The sequence below is a fragment of the Rhagoletis pomonella genome, unplaced genomic scaffold, assembly GCF_013731165.1.
Source record: "Rhagoletis pomonella isolate Grant_MI unplaced genomic scaffold, Rhpom_1.0 Rhpom_scaffold_00006, whole genome shotgun sequence".
Classification (NCBI taxonomy): Eukaryota; Metazoa; Arthropoda; class Insecta; order Diptera; family Tephritidae; genus Rhagoletis; species Rhagoletis pomonella.
The window spans coordinates 44,868,702-44,874,701 of record NW_023458560.1 but is presented as its reverse complement, the minus strand read 5'-3'; positions in this window follow the sequence as shown (position 1 = coordinate 44,874,701).

The window sequence follows — 6,000 nt, the reverse complement described above, 5'->3', positions numbered from 1 at the left end:
CGTGCAGTTTCAGTAAGGAAAAAAAGAAAATGTATTTTAGAAATTTTTGAAAATGTCCAACCGATTACCAGTTGCCATACAAATATACCCTGGAGATCCACGGTTACCGCGGAAAAGACATGACTTGAAATGCATTCGATATTAAGAAAAGATTCTAATACGAAGCCTTTCCGTAAGAAAAACTCATAAATTACCTTAACAATAGATTTTAAGCCTGATCGCACAAATCAGCTAGAGCTAGAGGCAGACGCTTCCTGGGAATCCCACTGATGGCATAAAAATCAATCAGCCTCTCGGGAGCTTTCAAAAGAAACGTGAGCGGTCTTAGACGCCAAATTTGCAAATATGGTCATTCTGTATGTACTACATTTGTATACAGGCTGCATAGACCTATAGGGACCAGCCTATGGTACGACACCTTTAAAGATCTTTCATAGACCCTAACGGGTTCATACTCAGCCCAAAGTGACTGCTGCCACTTTAGTAGGCCTGAAGCTATACACAGTTCAAAGGGTTAATTGTACTTAAGAGATATTAATATTTTTCAAACTCATAGCAACTAAAAATATTTAAGATATTTGTGCAGATTAGATACCTAAGTGGATCAATGCACTAATTTACTTTTAATTAAGATAAAATATTGTTGCCCTTAATATTTGCATATGCACATAACTACATATATAAGTATTTAGAGAAAATGAACACGTAAGGATATCGATAGGTAAATAGTATGCCTGGAATTACTAATAGCGCTGTAAATGTAAATGATACGTTCTAGATACAAAAAAATAGCATTTACATATGCAAATACATATCGTGTAAGAGCGCTGTAAATACCAGCGTTTATGATATTAATAACAGAAGCATGTCTGAACAACTAGTTTATTAAATATTCACTACTCAGTTAGACGGGCGATGATAAAACAATGTAATGCCGTTAACCTATTCTATGAATTTGAAAGTACTCTGCATTTAGGGTTTGTGGCCAACAGGATGCGATAGAAGAAACAGAAAGTAGAGCGGCGTAAACTCCATCAATTAACAAAGTGTAGGCGACAATAATTTTTTTTTTAGTTTGATGTTTGCTCAGTGCAAATAAGGCAATGTTTATACACATCAATGTATTTGTGTCCACATTAGGGCAACTTTTATATTTCGACTGTGATTTTTATTCGCTCTAAGAACACTGTGAGACAAATGGTAGGGGTCAGTGATCGGGAAGGGTTCAAACTACCGGGGAAAGTTATATCGGTAAAAAAGAAGTTATTATTGTCCCGGCGTTTCGCTGGGTCACGTCTAGGAATCGAGATATATATATAACTATCATATAGGGGAAATTGTCACCTTTGGTGGTCTTTTTTTGACATAACTCAAGAACCACTAGTCCGATTTTGCTCAAACAAATTTAAAAAAATTAAAAATTATAATTCCTTTAATCTGTTCATATAACTTTTTCTATATAATCAACAGTTTTAAAATAATTTAATATTTTAGGCAAAAAATATTTTTTTTCTTCATACATTTATTTTTACCGGCAAAACTGTTGATTATATAGAAAAACGTTATATGAACAGATTAAAGGAATTGTAATTTTTAATTTTTTTAAATTTGTTTGAGCAAAATCGGACCAGTGGTTCTCGAGTTATGTCAAAAAAAGACCACCAAAGGTGACAATTTCCCCTATATGATAGTTATATATATATCTCGATTCCTAGACGTGACCCAGCGAATCGCCGGGACACGTATAACTTGTTTTTGACCGATATAACATTTCCCGTTGGTTGCATCCCATCCCGATTTTGACTGTCGAATAGTGGAATTAACTTTTTTAAAGATGTGAAAATGTACCGATGTGTGTGAGAACTAGGAATGTTAATCCATCCCGGCCTTTTTAAGGTCCCAAAAGTCCCAGGATTCTTGACAAATAATTCCCGGATTTTCGGGATTTGTAATTTGCACTGATGGCAATAATAGAAACTCCTTTTCTTGACCAGTGTTGGCTATATTTCTGTTTTTATATAATAATTAATATTTTTTATAAATATCTAGCCCATTATACATATAAAACCGTGCGATAGTAAATTTTAAACACAAAAATCATTATATTCGCGAAACCATGGGCCAAATATAGTAAAAATGCGTTTTTAGTTTTTTTCTTTCTGACGTCAGTAATTCAAAAATGATTTCAAAAATTCTGAGAATGCTTAGAGAAGAAGTATGGGTATAAAATTTAAGAGGAAATCCTCTAGAATTCAAACAGATTCAAGTTTTCGGTGAAAGACTGGTATGTAGTGAAAATGTCCTTTTAAAATTTCCTTGAAATTTCGCAATATTTTTTTTTTTTAATTATATGTTAAGGACTTGTATAAACTCGATAACATCCTCGAATTTCATCTTTCTAACTTTATCAGCTTAAAAAATTACCTATTCGTCCTTGTGAATCCAAAAAATTTAAATTTTTTAAATTCTAAAGAAATTTCCTCTTGCATTTGGTACCCATATTTTTATTCTACATTGCATTGAATTTTTTAAATAATTTTTGGAATTAATCATATCTTTGAAATTACAAAGTCCTTTAAAATAAATGCTGACGTAACAGAGAAAAAATAAAAACTATGTTTTGTTTACAATAAACACCAGACTCCCTGAGGAAGATGTGAAAAGCATCGAAACGCGTAGGAGGAAAAAGAAACATTGTTTGCTTTTTTTAAACCGGCCGAAAAGCTCCTTAAACTACCCAATAAAAACGCCATTTTAAATAAAAAAGTAGGTTTCAAACCAATTTATTTATTATTTATTTTATGGTAAAAGAGCTTCTCAAACAATATAGAAGCAATTTTTTCGATTTAAGTAGCTTAAAAGTAATGAATATCTAAATCCCGGTACTAATATTTTATAGTAAGATATAAAAAAATTGTTTGTAACTTTTAACTTTTATTATTTCGGAAAAGAATTATCTTTAATTTTTGATTATTATTTTTTAAGTCTAAAATAAATGTCAATGCTTTCCTGAAATTTTTTTGCAAAATTTGCCTTTTCAATTTTTAGAAATTCATGAAGATCTAAATTAAGATTTAGATCTATGTACTTCTGAACCTACATTTACATAATAAAATCTCCAAAAGTATCGAAAAACCCCAAGAAATTTTGGAAAAATCACAACAACTTACAAAAAATCTAAAAAAATGCACGAATACTGTAAAATAACTGAAAAACAAAACATTCCTAAAATTCTCTAGAAAATCTCTCAAGCTCCGCAACGTTCCGTAAAATTCTTTAAAATAAACACGATGAGTTCTGAAAAAAATTCTAAATACGCGCTAGTAAGATCATGAACAGCCTAAAAAAAAACCCGAAATATAAAACACGAACTAAACCGCAATATTCCAAAAAATTCGATACATATAGTCCTCAAAACAGTCCAAAACTATGTCCCAAACTTCCGAAAAGTGCAGAAAAAAATTCAGGAAGTAACATGAAAAATTAAAAAAAAATCCCCAAAGTTTCGGAAAAAACTGTATCGTGAATTATCTGGAGCAGGGGCGCACCCAGGAATATATTTTGGGAGGGGTTTATACTTCTGTAAATTCGCTTCATAAATTGCATTTATTTACATAAAATTATCAAAAAACTCAAACATTTGTAACCGACTTCGAAAAAAGGAGTAGGTTATCAATTCGTCGGAATAGTATGCTAACGCATAACTTTGGACCACGTGAACCGATTTCAATAATTCTTTTTTTTATCGGAAAGATGAGAAATTAAATGAACTTGAATTTTTGTTATGTAGGCAATTTTGGTGGAACGAATTCGAAGTGGGCAAATTAAATCTTCGAATCCTTGTTAAGGACATATCAGTTGTAAACTATTTTAGGCTCAGTAAGTGAGTATGCATTGCATATTTTTAGGTTTCATTCGCAGTTAAACTTTTAAGAGCTCTCAAAAAAAACGAAAAATTCATATAAAATGGCGCACAAGAAATGGAATAGGAATTTTCTTCTATCAAAATTTCTTAAATCAATTTGCATCTCTCAAGAAAAAAATGCTCGTATATTTATTTCTTCAAGAAAATTTACAGCAAAAGCAAAGTGCTTTATAATAAAAAATATTTCTTGTGAGTTTTCTGAGAGCTGGCTTTAGGATACAGTTTGTATTTCAGGTTATTAGCTTTAGAGGGGGTTTGAACCCCAAAACCCACCCCCTGCGTGCGCTAATGATCTGGAGAAATTCCAATAAAAATCATATGCGCTTATTGACCTAAATCCTTTAAAAACATTACAGAAAAAACCTTGAAAAATTTCGAACAAAAAAACAAGAAGTAACCCAAAAAAACGAAAAAAAATCTCAAAAAACCCCGAAAAATTCTGAACGAATCCCGTAAAATTTGCCGAAATTAAAACCCTACGTATGCGTAAAATTAATTTAGCAAAAATACCGAAAAGTCCAGAAAAGAAATCAAGAAAACCCAAAAAAATATCCTCAAAAAGTCTCGAAACATCCAGAAAGTGAATTACGTAAAACCCAGAAAGTCAAAAATAAAAAATTGCGAAAAACACCTAAACGTTCCATAAAATATTCGGATAAAATTGTAAAAAGTCATGGACTATATAACACTAAGTATCTCGAAGAAAAGCAGCTTCCCATAAAAATACACTTGCCATTCAGAGTCGGCGTAAAAAAGTTTGACAGATTCCGAAAAATCCCTAACAAGTACCCAAAAGTTTCCGGAAACTAGTCCCAAAAAGCTTAGAACAGAACATGAAAAATACTGAAAAATTAGCGGTCCAGAAAAATCTTTGATAAAATAAAACAGAAAAACCACCCTAAAATGTTCTGTAAAATACCAAAATCATGTCGAAATGTCCCGAAATAAACCTAAAAAGGCCCGAAAGATACCAAAAGCGATTTACTTAAAATCAGAAAGTCAAACATAAGAATTCCGAAAACCACCTGTACGTTCCATCGAAAATTTTGATAACTATCTCGAAATACTCCACAAAAATTTCGAAAGTAAAGAAAAAAATTCTAAGTTCCCGAAAACTAATCCCAAAAAAATTTAGAACAGTAAAGCATGAAATATCCTGAAAAAGTTATTGGTCTAGAAAACGATTGGATAAAATAACTCGCGAAAATAAAATAAACTAGCGAAAAATTTTGAAAAATAAAACACAAAAACAACCATCTGCAACGAAATCCGAACCAATCACGAAAACATGCCGAGAAAATCCCGACAAAATTCTGAAAGGTTCACAAAACTAGTCCTGGACGGTCCGGAAACCAACTGAAGAGCAGTGCATTCGAACTTATCACAATTAAAAACAAGTAAGAGCAGCGCTGTCTTCGGCTATGCCGAAGACTTCATACCTTTCATGAGCATCTGAAAATTTTACTTTAACAGATTACTGCATTTGAATAAATTTATATATTCACAGCAGGCATAGATAGAGGAGATACATATATAAAAAATCATATCTAAACAATCAGAGGTATGGAAGATATACCTTATATAGCACCAATCTAAGTGATTTTCACTACTTTGTGATCGGTACGTAAACCGGTAACACAATTTAATGGGTTTAGCTTCCTACATAAAGGAGATACATATATCGAAAAAACTGGTATCGGAACAATCAGTGGTACAAGAGTTATGATTGTACAGCATAGATTTTGATGATTTTCTCAGTAGACTTTGTATTATTATTTAAAAAATAGCTTACTAAATTTATCGGTTTTAGCTGTCCAAATAAAGGAGTTTTACAGTAAAACCCCATATCTGAACAATCAGTTGTATGGGGCAATAAACAGGTTATAGTGACCCGATCTTTGTTAATTTTATTGTAAACTTTCTGTTGATAATGAGTGAAAATAGGGCGAAATTTCATGTTTCGAGCTGCATAGATGGAGTAGTTATAACAAAAATCGCAAATCTGAACAATCAGTTGTATGGGAGCTATATGTAAAAGTGACCCGATCTTTGTTATTTTCACTGTATATTCTGTT